The sequence below is a fragment of the Zonotrichia leucophrys genome, chromosome 1A (genome assembly GCF_028769735.1).
Source record: "Zonotrichia leucophrys gambelii isolate GWCS_2022_RI chromosome 1A, RI_Zleu_2.0, whole genome shotgun sequence".
Lineage (NCBI taxonomy): Eukaryota > Metazoa > Chordata > Aves > Passeriformes > Passerellidae > Zonotrichia > Zonotrichia leucophrys.
The window spans coordinates 24749830-24769860 of NC_088170.1; positions in this window are offsets into that span (position 1 = coordinate 24749830).

Sequence of the window (20031 nt, forward strand, 5' to 3'; positions counted from 1 at the left end):
AGCCAACCCCCACCTGGCTACAACCTCCTTTCAGGCAATTGTAGAGAGTGATAGGTTCTCTCCTGAGCCTCCTTTCCTCCAGATTAAAGACCCTCATCTCCCTCAGCTGCCTCTCATCAGACTTGTGCTCCAGACCCCTCACCAGCTTTGTTGCCCTTCTCTGGACTTGCTTCAGCACCTTGATGCCCCTCTTGCAGTGAGGGGTCCAACACAATATTCGAGGTGTGGCCTCACCAGTGCCAAGTACAGGGGACAGTCACTGCCCAGGTCCTGCTGGCCTCACTATTGCTGATACAGGCCAGGATGCCACTGGCCTTCTTGGCCACCCAGGCACACACTGGCTCATGTTCAGCTGCTGTGAACCACTGCTCCAAGGTCCTTTTCTGCCAGGCAACACCCCAGCCACTCTGCATCAAGCCTGTAGTATTGCAAATGCCACACTGCAGTGTGCAAAAAGGCAGTGTTTTAAAACTTTTCTGATCCAAGTGCATACCTGGAGGAGTAGGTTGTATGTATGCATGTGAAAAATGTGAAACACTGCCATTAGTTCTAGGAGAATTACAGCTTCCCAGAACTCCTTTCTAAGTGATCCTATTGGTTGAATACCACAAAATTCATCCTTTGCTTCTTCCAGGTGTTTTTTCAAAAATACTAATGTAGAGAATAGCTTTTCTTCACACAAGTGTCCTCAGTGTCCAAAGTAAACTTTGCCCAGGATGACACCCTGAGGGAGAATCTGACAGAGTCAGTTTCTATCTGTCCTTGGCTTACACATGTGTTGCTGTCTGCATCAGGTTAAGAGAGTATAAAAATGCTGCTGACAACCCCCCCTAGGGATTCCCTGAGGAATTCTTACCATGTGGAATAATTATCAGGGCTCTGGGGAAGTTGTGGGGGAGTGTTCTTTCCCTTTTCAACTCTGTTGAAAAGCTCCCTTGGTATTTGCACAGCTCTCTCTGTATGAAGGACCAGGATTTAAAGCAAACAAGCAGGTAGCTACAAACAGAAAAAACAATCAAAAAACAATCTAGTCATGTCTAAACAGAGGATCCTGCCAGACCTAGACAAGAAAGTAAGTGATGCTGTTCAGGGTGTATGATCACGGAGCAGCTCCTGGTAGGTTCAGAGGGAATCATTACCTCCTTCGTGCCATGAAAATCAGGTCATTCACTGAGTGCCTGAACATGGATTTAATACCCTCACTGTGTTGGATGTGGTTTTCCTCCAAGGAGCTTTTGGCCTTATGTTACATGTTTTGAAAAGGACACACTTCTCCCCGCCCCATCCCTAAAATAAATTATAAAAGACCCAATTGATGTAAATCAAGTAAAATTCATAACTTGCTTGAGGTATCACAGCTGTTGATTAAAGACTCAACATCTTTGGGAGTGCATTGCTGCTAGGAAGATAAAAATCTTTTTGACAAAGTTGTGACCATAAAAATTGCAAGGCATTAGTCAACAGTTAGAGAGGATTTGCATCTCCCTTATAATAAATAACAATAATAATAGCTCACATTTATACAATGCTTTCCAGATTCAAAATGTTTTACAAACATCAGCTAATTAATCTTATTGAAATACTTTCTCTTGCAATACAGTGATATACAGTCCAAAATGTATCTCATAAAGGGGGCTAATGACTCATAAAATGCAGCATTTTCCTCGCTGTGAGACTATCACTGGTTTTTAAAATGGCAAATATAAAAATCGCACACCTTTATATTTATGCAGCCTATTCTTCAATTATTACATCTGTGCAGTGGCCACTGTAATTAATTTGGGTTGGGAACATGACTGGAATTTGGCTATCCAGCTGGAATCTCTGGTCTCTTCATTCTCTTCTGTGGGATTTGTTCACCTTACAGGGGATTTGTGTCAGTCATCAGCAGCCTGATGAAGATAATGGTACCCAGCTCCTGCTAAAAGTCTAAGGGCAAAAGGGGCTGCTCAAGGAGCCAAGTCAGAGCAGGCACCAGTCTGTGGGGCAGAATGGGGGTTGCGTCCCTCTGTGCAAGGGCTGCAGAGACCATGGGGGCAGAACAGCATTGGCAGCTATTGTAAATACTCTCTGAAGTCTTTCTTATTGTATTTGGAGACCTGAAAGGAATATGTGCTGAATTTTCACTCCTTCTGTATCCCTTTCCTTGTATAGCCCATGTCACACAACATCTCTGAAGGAACATGGATGAAACCTGTGGTGGTGCAAAGGCGTTCTTGACAGCACAGGTTTTAGCACATATTTCTTGACCAACAGTGTATTTGGTTTGCATGGAAAGGTTTTGGTAGTGGGTGTCTGTAGGCCTGACTTCTGTGAGAAGCTGCCAGGAGCTTCCCCTGTGTCCAGCAGAGCCAATGTCAGCCAGCTCCAGGATGGAGCAAGGCCCAGCACATCAGTGAGGGTGGTAACACATTTAATAAGGGGGGAAACAAAGCCTGTGCATCATCATCCAGAGACCAGAGTGAGGAAATGTGAGAGCAAGAGCCCTGTAGACACCACAGTCAGAGAAGAAGGAGGGAAGAGGTGCTCCAGGCACTGAAGCAGAGATTCCTCTGCAGCCTGTGGTGCAGCCCATGGTGAGACAGGCTGTCTCACTGTCCTCACTGAAGGTCCGCAGGGGAGCAGAGATCCACCTGCAGCCCATGGAAAACCCCACAGTGGAGCAGGTAGAGGCCTGATGGAGGCTGTGACCTAGTGGGAAGCCCATGCTGGAGCAGGGTCCTGGCAGGACCCATGACCCTGTGGAAAGAGGAGCCCACAGCAGAGCAGGTTTGCTGGCATGACTAGTGAAACTGTGAGGGACTCAGGCTGGAGCAGTTTGTTCCTGAAGTACTTAACTCTGTGAGATGGTTTCAAGGTATTTTTGTATGTTATCACATCCCATGAACAATGTTTATATCACCACTGAAAGAGTATTGGCATACTTACAACAGTAAACTGTGCTTTATTTACACATCTGAGAATAATTGTGTTTAGCTATCATTTCCTGAGCACGAGTTTGTTTTTCTGACTATTCTTTGCATTCAGTATTGATCATGGAGCCCTTTTTACATTTTTAAACGGAACCACATTGTCACCTGAGTGAGGGGAAGACTAATGAAAACTTTTCTGGCAAATAGGGATCAGCAATGTTCACCAATTTCTAATTCACATAAACGCTAAGGAATTGACAATAATGTATGTGCAACCACTCAGTGATAAGTAGAGAACAGTTAGGGATAAAAGTGACCCTGAGATTAGCTCAGTTGTTTAGAGCATGGTACTAATAGCACTAAGGCAGTGGGTTTGATCCCTGTACAGGCCATTCAGCTAAGGGCTGGGCTTGATGATTGTGTGGGCCCCTTGAAATTTGGAATATTTCATGATCTGTGTATGATATCTTGAAATTGCCATAAAACTAATACAGAGAAGTATTGCCTCTTTACAAATATCTGTTTACACAAATGCTCTGGATAGATGCTCAGGCCAATATAAAAAGGATAAGCTCTCAGCAGCTGGAGAGGACCTCATAGAAAACAGGTTAGAATGTGGAGTTAGCAAGTGAGGAATTGGGCAGGAGAGGGCAGTCCAAATGGCACATGTCTTACATCACATGGCTCTGTCAATCATTATTTTTCTTAAAACCAAAAACTAAACATTAAAAACTAAAAAAAAAAAAAAAAAAAGATAGAGTCTCCAGCCAAGGTGTGAAACAGAGGGCTAACACTCCTCCCTTTGAAGGTATTGAAAGCTACCGCATCTTCATAAGCAAGGAGAGCATATTCTTGTATTGCTATGATTTATTTTGGGAGATATGGATCTAAACATTTTTTGGGCAACACCTGCTTCAGAGCAGCATTTAGCATCGAAATTTTGAGTATAAGCATATAGGCTGCACTTTAATTACCTTGTGGGTACCCAGGCCAGAGTCCCATGAATACAGAGATGGCAAAGTTGCTAAGCTGATATAAGGTGATATAGCAGTACTGCAGCAAATCTATGTTTTTGACTGTAGTATACTTGTCTTACCTCCTTTGACACCTCTTCTGGGAGAGCTGTTGAAGAGAAGGAACTTTTGGTATATGACAAGAAAAATATAACTGTGTGCAGGAAGAGTTTTTGATGAGAAATTGTAATGTCCCTCCTCAGCCTCCTCATGTCCTCTTCTGTCAACCCATACATCATAAATGGAGTTGTTTTAATAGATTGTATACATTTTTCCTTTCAAGACTTTTACATCATTTTGATTGACATTAAGGCAATTACAGAGAAAATTCTAAACCATTTCTTAAACATAAAGGAATAGTTTAGCTCCTGTTAATAATGCCTATGTATTTGAAGAAAGATGAGCAACCTCTCTGTAATCTTGTAACCCCTGTAAAACACCTCTTTCGCTGCATCCTTGCTCTCAGGGATCTGTAAGGAATAATTAGGGTAATTCTGTGTAGATTTAAGGCCCTTGTGAGAGTTTATTCTGCCCAGAATTACTAACATTTATTTATATATTTTTAAATTTCAAAAGCAAAGGACTCATTATAGTCAAGTATCGTTCTTCCAAGCTAAACCAGACTAGTATTTTACAATTGTAGCACAGTGTGGAAAGAACAGAAATAAATAAATCAGTTGGTGAGCCACTATCATTCACTTTACATAATAAAAACCAAATATAGCTGTCATTTCCTAAGTTTCATTGAAAATAAATTGAAAAAGTATATCATTCTTTAACTTAGCAAGGAAAGAGAGAATTGTCTAATATTCTGTAATGCACATTATTTGTGTAATACATATATTACAAAGGAGAGGGGAAACAGCATGAAGGCGTGAGGTGACATGAAGTTGTAAAACTAGATTATCATATCCCAGAATCATAAAAGACTCATTTGTAAGACACAGAGAATAAAGAAGAAAAAATCAATTAAGAGTAAGCAGAATAAATAGCAATTGTTTCTATCTTCCTACACTGCTTTGCAGCTACTCTATCAAGCAGATAACAGGGTAGGTGAGTGTGGGTGTTGTAAAAGTCCAACTGACTCAAACCCTCAGATTTCTGAAATAGTGTATAACACTGAAGCATTACTTTTCAAGGATGCCAACATAATTACATAGACTTTTCATCTGGAAAGTAAAAGAAACCTACTATCAATTTTCATCCAGCTTTGTGGATCGAAGTAACAAAAGTAAAGCAAAGAGTAAGCCCCTATGGCTCTTCGTCAATGTCTTCAGGGGCATATGAAGCTTTGGTAGCCCAGATGAATGAGCAGGGCTGCCCTCCATAAGATATCATCCTTTTCCCAAACACCTGACCGGGGAGTCAGCCATGCTGAGCACAGTTTTGACCTTCACTCCTCGTTGGCCAGACTAAGCACTGAGCCCTGTAATTTGGTGAGTTCAACCGTGTGACTCATGCTTGCCCTCCTACAGCTGGCCATGCCAACAAAACTAATCCCAGAGCAAAGAAACAATGATCAGTTTCTAATAATTCTCCTCTGACACAGGAAGTTTTGGACAAAGCAGCTATGCAGAAAGACTTAATTTTTGTCATCCCTTCTACTGCTCAAAGGTGGTTGATCCCAGATCCTACCACTTTGTGACTCATATTACTGAAATCTGTAAGATTTTAATAATCACAATTTTGGATTTCTAAAACAGCTCTATTGAGGTTTTCCATCTTAAGGGCCTCAGATAGCCTGTGCTAGAAGATGATTGATGGCCAGCTGACATGTCTGGGGTGCTGAGAGTTAGTGAAATGCACACTGATGAGAAACCTGCTCACAAAGATAAAGGTTCTTTTTTGCAATTATTCATAAAAAACACTGTCCAGTTTTCCTTGGAGCAGCTGCTGGTCACACATTAATTACCCTTTAGAAAATACCATTACCAAAGGCTAATAAGGTTTAACCCCTGTCATGGTTTGAGCCTGGCACAGAGCCAGTGCCCCCCATGGTGTCTGCTGTGAGATGTGACCAGGAATAAGCAAAACAGGCTCTAACTTAAACATAAAGAACACTTTATTACCTAAACTACAGGAAAATAGGGAAAGAAAAAAAAAGAAATTGAAAACCTTACAAAAAAAACTTTCCTCCTCCCCACTCCCTGACTTTCCCAATCCAATACATTCTCCCAAAAAAACACCAACTGCCCAGCCCTGGCACGACACTTTAGTATACTCAAACTTCAGTTCATGAAGAGGAAAGGAGTCTTTCTCGTTCCATAGGCTTCTCGTGGAAACACACTGAAAACCTCGTGTGCTTCCCTGTCACTTCGGCACCGCCCGGAAAGTCCATTTGCCGCTTGTGACATCTTCCTTCCATGCTCAGTGCTCTCACCACCGAGACATGGCCAGAGCTGCTTTTAGGGTTGTCTTTCAAGGATGCCTTGTCTCACTCCAAAAAGGCACAGTCTCTGCTTTTGGGACATCTGTCCCCCCCATATTTTTCCAAACCCCCTGGGGCCGGGGGGTCCTCACGAATGAACCCTCCTGGTTTTGAGACACTGCCTCCCCCTAAATGCAGTCTGTGTCACAGGAACAACTGAGTCCATGGCTACAAGAAAAAGTCCAGCCAAAAGGCCACTCCAAATCATCTCTCCCCATCCAATCATCTCCACATTCTCCGGGCCAGGTCATCTCATCTCTCATCTCCCTTCTTATTCAGCTTCGAGGAGGATTAGCATTCTTGCAAGGCCCCAATCATGCAAGAAAGGGTTAAAAGTTTTCAGTCTCTGTCTGTCCTGGGACGAGATGATACTCCCACACGTGCTGCTGCTGCGGCCGGCCGCTCTCCCTCCCCCCTTCTCCTCCTGGCTGGCTGCCATCACATTCGGTGCCGCCGGCTCTCTCTCTCTCTCCTGGGGGGGCGGGGGGGGGGGGGGGGGGGCTGGCTGCCCAATGTCTCGATGTCTCTTGGGGCTCCCCCACCCTTCCATCCTTGAAAGCCCCTCAACCCCCACCTCTGTCCAGGCCCCTGGCCTACCGCATGGCCGCCCCTCCCCCGCCCAGCAGCAGCGGGCTGGGCGGGGGAAGAGATCTGACCTCTTCGCCCGACGATGTCCCAAAGAGGAAGTGCCAAGGGCAGTGCCTTGCTTTTAACCCCTGTGTATTCTCGGAGGTGTGTCCAAACCCCACTGGCCACACCGGACGCCAGTCTCAAACCCAAAACCTTCATTGGTTTGACCACAGCTTCCCAGAATTCCCACTCCTTCCTGGTCAAACCACGACAACCCCGTTGAGGAAAAAATACTTGTCCTGTAAAATATTTTTCAATAATCAAGATGTAATGACTTCTTTCAGAAAAAAATGGCAGATTCTGTGTTTAGGGGAAAGTAAAGAGTTACATAGTATTCAGCTCCTTCAAAGGACCTCATGAAACACAGGACATGAATTATATTCTAATTGGTTATATCCTAATTGTGTCAGATTACATGGAGAAATAAACAAAGCCTTTCCCATATAATATACCTGACAAGCATCTATTATAGCATTCTCCAGAAGCAATTTCCAGTAAGCCATGTTTTTGTGCACAGTCTTATTAAAAAGTAAAGGAAATTGGAGAGCATATTTGACAGATAAAATTAGAAAATTAATGGACACAGTTAATCCACTCAGATATTCAGAACAGGTGTATGAAAAACCAAGTTCAAAAGAACTGGAGAGGAAATGCTTCAATATATGAAGAGAAAATGAATGGTGCTATAGGTTTGCTTTCTTATTCCTTGGCATTATTAACTTACATACATGCATACAGTAGCTCAAATAAGTACTGACCAAAACTGGAAACATTTTTGGTCTAATCCTTTATCTATACTAAATCTGACACAGTCTGATTCTTCCTTCTTCTCCCTCCTTCCCAAAAATATCCATTTATACAGTGAACTCAGAGTAAAAAGCACAGAAATTGTAACTGCATGCTAAATACAATAATCATCACAATAATATTGCTTTGTCCATAGACATATTCACATGATGTGAATAATTTCCTGGTTTGTGAATAAAATCATATAATAATTTGTTTTAACTTTAAACTGTCCACTATTTCTTGCAGCAGTCTTGGAAAAATATATGAAATAGTTAATATTTTTCCTCAACTCCTTTTAAATACAAGATTTAAAGTGGATGTAAGATGTATGTATCTGTGCACACTTTAAAAGTAATTATATGAAGTTATGTGCATGACTATTCACTTTGGCACTGGCAAAGCTCAAACTGATTTTGAACTTTACATCAACATATAAACAGATGATGGACAAATCTGCAACTTCCTATAGCGGCTACTGTGTAAGTGACAGGTCTTACATCTGCTGGGAATAGTGGTGTTGAGGATTAGTGGTGTTGAGGATTATTGCCAACAGATTCTATTCTAAAGAATGGATTGTTTTCATTGTGTAGAACATATTCTACCCAAGGATATATTTTTTACCTAATTTGCTTAATTATTTTTTATTGAGCAAAAAGCCATTTGTAAAGAAATATTTTCAAAATTTGGCACTGGATAATATACTCTTTTGATGATGATTATTACATTTATCTTCAGTTTGGGAAGGTAGTACAAGAAGATGGCAATAAAATAAGCCACAGTCTTAAGGTATGCCTTAGATGTGGCATTGATTATGCGGCTGTGACTTTCCCATTGTACCCCTGTTCCTGCCACCCAGTCAAGCTCCTGACAGTAATGATTCAGGTTCTCATTCTTATTGAGCATCCCTTTCTATTTCTGTAAAAAGGCTTTTGGCTTCTAAACAGGTGTAACCCTTTTTTTCTGTACCTCATTAGGCACTTTGCCAAGGAGAGAAAAGCTGATTCAACTTTCCTGTCAAACCGTCTCTTTTAAAGTGGCACCTTTGAAAGTGAGATCTGATATTTTGCTCATGTGTCTGGGCTCAAGTTTGGAAGGCAACAGAGCGCTCCTAGTTATTCCAGAAATAAAACCTGAAGCTTTAAGGTTGACATTGGAACATGGGGTTTTGTTCCTACATCTCTTACTGAAAAATATATTGTGTTTCAAATATTTCCAGTAAATTTGACCACAGATAAATAGACCTGCCATGGTTTTCTTAAGGTGTTATTATTCATATGAAAAAGCTTTTCAGAAGATCAATTCTGATGGTTTTTGTTTGGGGAAAAAACTTCTGCATGGGCTGAAACCCTTCTACTTCAAACCATTTGCTTTGGAGTAAAAGGGTTTCAGCCCATGCAGAAGCTGAAAAAAAAAATTCTTCATGTTAATATGGTTATATCTGGTGTCTTTATCTTTTACATATTTGGGCTACAGCCCTCCTCAAAACATGTTAGGATGTTCCTTGCTCTGAGGAGCTATCTCAGTGCCAGTGCCTTTCTGTGCACACCCCAGAAATGACATCCTGCAGTTCCATTGCCCACAGCCAACGGAGCTCCTTTTCTTGCGGAACGATGCCTTGTATGGCCTTTGTTTTGATTCTGTCAAGCTGCCTTGCCAAGTCATTTTTGATCTCTTCTGATTCAGTGACTTACAGGAACAAAAGGCCATCTCACTCTATTTTCATCCTTTCCAAGACATTTTTGCTAGCAGAAGGCCTAGGCACAGACGTTCTGCATTGGAAGCTTGGCCCCTACCCTGGTTGCAAGTTGGTGTGGGGTGAATTTTATACCTATATAGATCACAGCTAAACGATGAATGTTAAGGCCGAGGTTTATGCAACCAGCTACAATATTTAGCTGGACCATACCACATGAAATAAAACTTCTCTAACTAGTTTTAATTACAAAATGTGGATGCAAGTGTGGATATGATGAATGCACAGATAATAATTTGAAAATAGACACCATTTTATTCTTGTTCTTTTTAGTGTGTTAAATCTCTACTGTAGCTGTCATGTGCCAAAGCTGCGTGTTCAGGATTTCAATAATCACTTCCTAAGCTAAAGCTAAGCCTATTTTGCACATTTGATCTTAGTGTCAGCCTGTAGTTATACTCTTAATTGCCTGTTTTTCCACCCAGTTAGCGCCTACACTTTGCTCCCCTCATTCTGGACTCAATCCAGCTTAGGAAACAAAATGTCCTGTGCTTTTGCCATTGGAATTGCATGTCATATGAACAGCGACCAGCTGCCTCCAGCAAAGCCATGAGGGCCTGACCAATGGGTCACAGCTGCTGAGGGGTGCTGTGTTGGGAATCATCCCCTGGGCTGGTGGGGATCTCAGCTGGGAGGCAGGAGCTGGCAGAGGGGTGAAGGTTGGCTGACCTTGGCTGCAGGGCTTGCCTGGGCCCAAATCCGAGCTCACCACAAACCAGCTTCCTTGGCTTCCAGCCTCAGCCTGGGCAAAAAGGCTATATGGGAACATCTCACTCATCCAAGAGCACATGCAGTTGTGTCACCATAACACCTGCACCACTATAGCCTCCCTTAGGCTGCAACCATACAGGCTTAAAATTAATAATGTAAAAAAAATAAAGGAAGAAATTAATTTAAACAGCTCCTGATTATGCTAGCTAATGTGCTTCCTATCCAGAAAAAGATTATATATACAAGTTACAAAGAATGTTTGCAAACATTATAGTTAATGTGCACACCTTATCAACATACATTGATTTTATACACATCCTTTAATTTAAATAGCTTTGATTTTCTGTCTGGAAGACAAAAGAGAACATTAATGGCCATCGCTTACTGAATTTACAGAGTTGTGCATTAGCTCCTCTAAAATGATCTTGTGTTTGTTATGCTTTACACATTAATATTTAAAAGAATATTACGAATGCTGGTAACCTGAGTCATGCAGACATTATAGAAATAAATTGCATATTTGATATTAATTTACCCTGTTACTTCCTATCATCCTCCATAAGATAGTACACCTCTTGCAAAGATACCAATAGCAATCTCTGTGTACCAGTTTATTACCTGTAGAGATATCATTATTCCCCTGTGACAGCAAAGTCAAATTCAAGGCATTTTTCATAAACTAGGAAAAATTACCTTTCCAGTGACATATGACACAACCTTCAACTACTAAATGAATCCAAGAAAAATTCTCTTGTGGGAAAAGACCTTGCATATGATTTGTCAGCCTTAAAAATATTTCTTGAGGAAGTTAATTTGGAGAGACTTTACAACTGAGCACTGTTTTCTATTTATATTTAATCTGTACTCTGCTGTGATGCATTTCAGAACCAAAACTACGGAATGAAAATTTGCTTTGCTAAATTTCAGCTGTACAAAGACTGTTAGGCCTCATGGTGAAATCTGAGACCTTATTGGCAATCTCACATAAAAACTGTATTTATAAATGTCATGTCAGGATTTTCAGTACTGAGGTGTTCCAAGAGATTGATGCTGTGATGAGGGGCCTGAGGAAAGGAGACTAAAACCGAGGCAAGATGTCTGGGGATTGACAAGGGAGTTAAAGTAGAATGAAGTGGTTGAAGCAAAAAGCATCAGTTTTGGAGAGGAGGGGAGGACAGAAGGATATTCATAAAAGAACACATTCTTTCCAAACTCTCACACAGATTTAACCTTTTTGTTATTACTAAAGATGTTTCTGTAAAGCTGACTGGCACCTGGGCTCCTTAGTGCTGGCTCATATGCAGGATGATAACCCGGAGATGCTACTGCACCCACAGTTTCTGAGATGGGATAGGTACACTGTGCCTGCCCAGAGCCCAAGGAAGGGTTAAGGGCTTAATTACCTCCCCTAGCTGAGACCAAGCTGAGGATCTGAACCAGCTGCTGTAAGAGACAGCTGCCTGGGCATTATGGAGCAGCAAATGGTGAAGCTGCAGGCTGCCCTGGAGGCTTCAGAGATACAGGCTGACAGGAGTGGTAGAAAAAGCTATGTGGAGAGAAAAACTGCCAAGCAGAGAGATAGGAAGATGCAACAGAAGAAGGAGAGGTAGGGAAGGGTGATCTGCTATTGCTTGCTCTAAAGCTGTCAAAAAAGAACATCTCTGGACTTCCCACCTGAATGGCCTAGGATGTTTGAAGTTAAAGCAAGGGCTCATAACTGAGTTTGCAAGCCCTTGTACAGGGTCACAGGGTGGTGCTCTTATGATTGGGTAGGGCGGCATGGAATGGGGATGCTTGTCTTTGCTGCAAGCATGTACAGCAGGCTTCTGCTGTCTTGGTGGAGATTCAGCTGTACAATACAGCTCAGTGCTGTGCAGAGACCCTGAGGCTACCTCTGACAGCAGCACTGTGTGACAACTTTGTCGTGCTTGCTCTTGCACAGGTGATCTTGCTGAAAAACATGTTGGAGCAGTCTGAACAGCACAGTGTTTAAAGCAGCTAAACCTCTTAACCCCAGCTGGATCACAGCTCTTCCAGGTGATGCTGTGCTATATAGATAGAGTAAAAATATTGCAAAAGCAAGGCTCTGGGGTTTGCTGAAATAGTGTGACACTACCAGTCTTCTCTATCCTGCCGACTTGGAAAATTAAGTTTGCTGTCTGCATATTCATATAATCTTAAAGTTGGAATTTCCTGGGGTCTGAAAAACTTACACTTCAAATAAAACCATGGGAAATTACTTATGTACGTAACTTTTCAAAAGCAAATTGAGCAGCTTTTTTAGGAAGGGAGCTACATGAAAATTGCCTCAGGAGTGGGGCAGGCTAGAAGGCCACATCCCTGCAAAACTGGGGTATGTATTCTGTCACTGTCTGACTCGAACCTGGCTATATGTGAGCACAGTGAGAAGGTCAGAGTGCACCCAGCTGGGGCTGAAGGGCATCATGCTTGCTGTGTTTGGCAGGAGACTGACCTGGCAGAAGCATAGCTTGTGATGTATGCCTGTTCTTTCTGATAAAGCAGAAGCTAGAAACCCCTCATGAGAAATGGAACTCAGTTCTATTAAGTACTTCCTGAAAATTACACAAGGACTTACGATGTTGCAGTCCTGGGTATCCCACTACTTTTTCTTTAGACTACTTGTTTTGTGCCATTACTCTCACTCCCACCATTTAAACATCATTGATACTTTTTTCAGAATGCCAGGATTTCAAGCCTGTAACCCCCCCCACCCCAAACATATTCGTATCTCATTTTTAAGCATGCAGCCCTTTCTCAGTACAGTAAGTGCAATGTTCCAACAGGCAGGTTGCCAGTCTGTCTCCTAGTGCTGGTAATTATGTAGAAGCACCTGGTACTCATAGTCTGGGGTTTGGGGAGGAAAAATGGGGAAAAAGTGATAAGAACTCGCGCATGGTGGAGTCATGCAGAGATGGCTCTCTGTAGCTGTATCCTCTTCAACTGCTGAAATGTGAGTACAGGATGAAAGCTCTCTCCCTTGCTGTTTGCCATTCTTTGCTCAACCACATTGTAACTCCTTTCCTTCCTCCTGTCTTCTCAGTAGAGAAGCATTTTCCCATTGGTGTTTTGCAGTGGGTGGCTGCTCAGCTCACAGAGAATTTTGGAACATGATCAGCTATTCCAGACGTTGCTATTTCAGTGTTTCCATGGGGTGCAGCATCTAGGCACCATACAGTCATCAATAGCTCTTTCCCTCAAAAGCTTTTCCAGTGTTTGGAGGGGTGAAGATAGCAAAGAGGCTATAGAAAAAGGCTGTGGCTGTATTCAGAAGTCAGCTGCTGAGTTTGCTCCAGTCTGGGCTAGAGAACCAGCTGTTGGACCATCCTTTCTATTGCTTGACCTTAACTTACTGTGTTTGAATTTATGTAAGGCTCAGAGAAACTGCTGAACACTTATCTACTTGTTGGTAGGGGAGTTTACTGGGCTTTTCATGCTTGGGAAGTTTCCTTGAACTTCAATGCCTGCTGTGGCATATGCTTCTGTTAACATCCTTAGTCTCTTTCCATCTAAGAAATAGCTATATCTGATCATGGGAAACTACATTTTCTTCTTTTTCTTCTGTGTTATATTTTTTGTCATTTGTTCTGATCATGTGTTTTAAGGATGATACCTAATTTCAGTAAAGCCAAGGCTACTATTTAAAATAACCTCTCTCCTTACCAGAAAGATTACCTGATATGTGACTGCTTGATTAAATTGAAGAGATTTTCAGGGAGGAATTATTTTTCTTTATAAGCCTGTATTTTAGTAAGAAAGAATGCAAAGGAGCTGGCTAGATAAAAAACAGAATCTGCAAGCTTCAAGTGCTTTTAATGCAGAACAAAATGAGGGCCTATAATGTACAAAAAATTATTTTTCTTGTAGCTTCCAAAACTGTCAGCATTGGGAAAAGCAACAAAAAGGATAAATGAAAGTAACAAAAAGGGCTCTTTAAAAATTAGAAGCACCAGAAACATTCTCCCTGCTCCTTTCAAGAAGACAGACTGACCATAATTTCACTGTCCACAGTTGTCCAAGTAATGAATGAGGAGAGTTTGAGCTGTTCTGTAAGGTGAGGGGACAGCTAAGTCACTAGTGTTGTATTAAACAATGCCTATTGTGACCACACTCCAGCTAAGTTCTCATCTGAATGTCCTTTGCAGTACATATCCACTGACACTTTTAATTTTTATAAATGCTTTTTAATTTCTGTGTTTTATCAGCAGAATGAAAAGCTGGTGTGTGCAAATCCGCACTGAATTTAGGCAAGTATGCTATGATGCTGTATCTGATCATTCATCTTCTCCAAAAGTGGGATTAGTGGGAGTTTACAATTATCTAGCTTTACTTCTCTTGAAAAGGTGTTGCAAAATTAATGTCACTAAGATGCAAAACCATTTTTCTTGTGGCAAAAATCACACAAGTCAGAGTTTGCCACTTACATTTTCCAGGGTAAGTTTGATGATTATCCTTTAAATGAACATTGATTTTTTTTCTGTAGATCCCATTATTTTCAATCCAGAGAGATTGTTCTGTCTTCTTGCATACCTATTATAAATGAATAGCAAACATTTTCACCATAAATTATTGCTTTTTTTATTAAAAGAAGAGATGGCCTAAATTCTTAAACCAAACCTCCCCCTTCCCTATGATGTGCTGAATGCCAGATCCAGACTCTTCTTAGTGCAGGAGATATTTCTGTGCTTTTATAACTGGCTGACCCACAAGGTGGCACTAAAGAGAAAAGTGACAACTTGGCTAATAAAAAGTGAAAACCAAAGGCAAAATACCATATGCTGAATCAATATTATTTTAATTAGGAGCATAGTTCCTTTATTGTCAGTTAAATTTTATTTTCTGAAAAGCCTTAAAGCTATACAGCAGCAAGGATGGTTCATTGCCCCCATCCCACATCAAAAGTTAAGTTTTTAAAAGAATGAGCAAGACAGAGGCTGTCTGCTTATCACAGCTCCAGAATCTTAAGGTGATTGTGATAAAAATGTAGTTTAATTAATTTTCTTCTCTAGGGAATAAGGAATTCAAATGAACTACAACCTGAAAACTTTTGAGTCATTAGTCATATTGGTAAGAGGTATGATATCAGGAATTGTGTATTGCCTGCAATGTAAATGCCTTTTCTTCTGGAATGTTTTGATTAATTTTTGTGGCTTTGTTGTTAAGTGCTCTGGTCTTACCTCATAAGCAAATTATTTGAAGTATTGGGTTCTGTGATCAGGAATTATATACCAACAGGGGTTAAATCTTGCCACTTTGATGATGAAAATGAATCTGCACCAAAACCATCTTATTAGTAAAACTCTTTTTGAGATCCAAGTTTTACGTGAATAGTTAGATTAACACTTTTCTAAAAAGAAAGTAGGAGCCATGACTGCTGTAGACTACTCTGTAGAATGCTGACGTGAAGCTTACAAAATAATGAAAAAGTTATATATCTGAATCAATTTTAGACCTTTAAAACCAGACTAGTTATAATATTTTGAATTTTCCTGAGATGCCTGCCTATGGCATCAGCACTACTACGGGCGATAGGGGGCAGGAGTTTACTTGCAGAAACAAACTCAAAATAGTACTAATGCATTAAGAAGAAAATCCTTAAACTATTATGAAGCACTTTTCTCTGAATTGAGCAGAGTTACAGAATACCTGGTAGTGGGCTCTGGGGCCCATCAAATGATCAGATATATTGGTAATGTATTTTGATCCTTAATGAAATTGCAACTTTATAACCACCCTGGAAATCAGGAGTCACCTATGTGTAGTTTGAAAGGCTTGAATCTAGAATTATTACTAAGTAGGATATTTTAAAGTATTATAAATGTTGGTTAAATTTTCAGTGCTGCTGCTGCTGCATTTAGAATAGTTTTATCACTACAAGTAGTTACTTATTTTGTTTTTGGTTTAATTTTTAAAAAATCAATAACTGGTATTCTACATTCAAAGACCTTGTTTGATTCACTCACATTATTCATTTTGTGAGAAAATTGAATCATCTAATCCTCAGGATCCCAGTAAAATCACACCCAGAATAATTTTGGCTAAAAAGAGCAAACAATCTTGCCCAGTCACTGGACTCATCTTCCCTTTCATAATTTGTGTCCCCTGTTTACGACTCTTCTTCTGCACTTGCTCCATTTTAAAGGCCAACCAAAAGAAAGTCATGTTCTGGAAGGTACCAAAGTGCTTTCTTAGAATGAATTATAAAATCACAGCAACTATAAACACACTGACTTTTTTCCTTGCAGTCCTTATTCAGAGAAAGTTTGTGATCAATCAGAATTTAGACTGAAGGATCTCACAGTGCTTCTGTTTTTGGATGCTGGTGGTTGTTCTAGCAGATCATTCTTCCTGAAGGACTATTGTGGGCTGATCTTCCTCAGCTGTAAAATTTTGGCCACATTTCTGAAAATATTGCCTATTTTATACTTATGCTGGACATTTGGCAAATCAAAGATCTCTAAGGTATTTTGATTGTGAAGATCAAGGGAGGTGATCATTGAAGGCTGAGGTGAGCATCAGTGCACATATTCTTTCTCAGGGAGCTCATAGCAGGATACAAAAGATTATAGTGGAGCTGAAAAAATACATTCATATTCTCATATAATGTCTACTAGACACAAATATGGGGCCTGAGGCAGGTGATGGTAAAGCACAAGTATTCTTGCATAAGGTGGGACTATCTAGATAAGCTGAATCAGGAGACCCACAAGGAAATATCCCTATTTTTGCCTTGTAAAATGGAAATGGGACATAGAAAGAAACAAAAGAGCATATTATGTTTCTAATTACTGTAATGTTACAAAATGTCTTGAAATCCAATTCCAGAAGCGTGAATATTTATTGTAGAGTTTAAAGGATGAAGAGATTATGCACAGACGTTTTTTAAAACGGGGATTAGTCTAAATTTTAATGGAAGTAAACCCTTGCCTTGCCCACTACAATGTTCCTTGTATTTTTAATGAAAAAGGTTCAGTAGATAAGACACAATCTAGACATGTAAATGTTGGTTCTTAACACAATCTGGAGTTTGCACAAATAATTCTTCTTGTCCCCCTGAGACTAACTTCTTACTACTAATTGATTCCAATTAGCCAGTTTTAAGTGTAATTATTCAGTGAAAGAAACAAACACTATTATATCTATGCTCTACATTCCACTACTAAAACCATGGCATTATTGAACTTGTGGAATTGAAATGGTTCATGCTTGGAAAAAAGGTATCTTCAATAAGCTGTGTTTAAAAACACTGAGGAAAAAAACCCTTATAGATAAGTTGGAATATACTTTAACTAAAACTTGCTAGTGGAGAATGAGGACACTTATTTTCCTTCTTAAATTACTGCTGTAATGAAGAAAAAGAAATGAAAGGAAAAAAAAGAAAAATCAGTTGCTGATTAGATGTGGATAAATATGAAAACAGAACATCTGGGGAAAAGAATACATTTCATTCACCCAAATAGAAAATTTAAAATATTTAGGTCTCATATGAAAGTAGGTATTCTATTCCTAAAACTTGAGAAAGAAAATGCTGACTTTTGAAAAATGAAAAAGTATTGTGAATTTGTAGGGTAGTACTGAGTAGTTTAAAAGGACTGGAATATAAAGGCAGTAAATTCCCCAGCAATGGGTGGCGATGGTGGGATTTCAAGGCACAAGGTGAATGCAAAGCAGCAGGTGGTCACTGGGGCCTGGTGGTGCCCAGACAATGCTCTATTGATGCCTCCTCTGATGTTCCTTCCAGCTCCAGAGGTGACAGGAAAGCAAGAGGTGATGATAAGAGAAAAAAGGAGTGGAAGAGAAGGATCGAGATTACTACAGAGCCTCTGTCCTGTGGCAAACTTCTATCTTCTCACTCCATAGGACCTTGCCCACAGCACCAAGCCCCTTCCTCATGCATCTACTCCTTAAAAAAAAAGGAAACATAAAACTTGTCCATGATAAAGCCATACCTAGACATCTGGACATCTCTAGCTATAAACTAAACATAAATAGTGCTTACTGTCAATGAACTCAAGTAAGAAAGGTCATTTATACAGATGACATGAGGGTGAAGGAGCAGAAAACAATGGAAAACATGTTCCTTTTCTTGGGATGTTTAAGCCAGCACAAATCACCGTGTGTCAGCTTGTTTTACAATCCAGTGTTTTCACTTTTAATTAGAAAGTCTTTCCCTTAGCATTTTTCTTAGCAGCAATTTTTAAACTAAACAGAAGGTGTATTCCCCAGTGCCATATGTTAAACCTGACATGTTACTGAAAATGTCTTTTGGAAAAAACAAAGCAAAACAAAACCAACTAAAAAACCACTAAATATAGGACCACTGTCCCACTCCACTCTCTTTGGCCTACTTGTAAGCCTCAAGAGCACACAGCTATCCCATTAGGCAGTATCAATTCTTTGAGGAATTAGTCATAACTGAAAAGTCAGTGGATGATAGACTGATAATTTCCTCTTTTGCTTCACTGGAAACCTTTGTGGCTGGAAACAGTCATCCCCCACTTGGTCTTGTAAGTAACAGCTAGACAGAAGCTGTGTCTGTGGGGAGTGAGTAGTTCATAATACTCTGAGAGGTCACCTTGTTGATGTTTTTTGGCCAATATATTAGTAGGGTATGAAGTGTAGTCCATTTTAGAACTTAAACAGGAGGGATTAAGACCTATGGGTATCCTTGTCTTTAAAGTACGCAAGGAGAATCCAGCTATGACCAGAGAAATGCCTGACTGAGGCTGAAAGGGTCAGTGGAGCACTGACTGATAGGGGCTGATGCAGTCTTTTTTCCCTTGTAATTTTTCCCAATATAAATTGTTGATTTGGGGCTTTGCATAGAAGGACATTTTCTGAACCTCCTTTTTTTTTTTTTTTTTTTTTTTTTTTTTTTTTTTGTGAGTAGCGTCAGTATGATAAAGTCTGTCTGTAAACTTCTGCTATATACAGAAGAATGAAGGATGGATCACTTGGATTAAAAAGCAGCCATATTTAGGCAGACTCAGAAAAATATAATGTGCCAATCTTTGGGTTGGATGAACTGTACCCAGCTGCAGGATATACAATGAAGTTACTCATTTATAGTGCTTTTCTTCCAAGACTGTAAAGCACCAGTGTGAATACTGAGAGGTGCTGTGTGCAATCTTAATGTAACATAAACTACAGCTTTATGTGGGTCCCTCATCAGCTCTTTGGGAGCCATGCTATAAGCTGGTATAGAATGGGAAATTGTGCTATCTGAAGTTTATCCATGTTTCTTCTGATACTTGTCTAGGTAGGGCCATCTCCATAGAAATTGAGTTAAGGTGAGACATTCTCTTTTATTTTGTATGAATACCTGAAAACCCAGGCTATAAGCTCATAAAATGAGATTGCATACAAGATGTTGATGGCCTAGGGGAAGTTTTGAACAACAGGAAGTCAATATCAGGACTTTGCTGGAAAAAATGAACCATGATCTGGTGTATTTTCAAACAGCCTTTGCAGAAAGAACGAAGGAGTTGCAAGCTTCAGAGGCAAAACGCATGAAATCCATGTCTATGTTTATAACCGTGGACAGATGAAAAAAACAAGAATTTTTCCCAGATGTACACACAAGTTTTTTTTGGGAGCCGCATGCCTTTGTATTTTCTTCAGCAAAATGGCTATATGTAACAGTCTGTACACTAAACTACTTGCAGAGAGTAGCATTTGAGAACAAATTACCAAGTTAATACCTTCTTTGACCTGTATCTGGTCAAGCTATATTTTAGAAACCTATCATTACTAATATGAAGAAGAGGTTAATCTGGT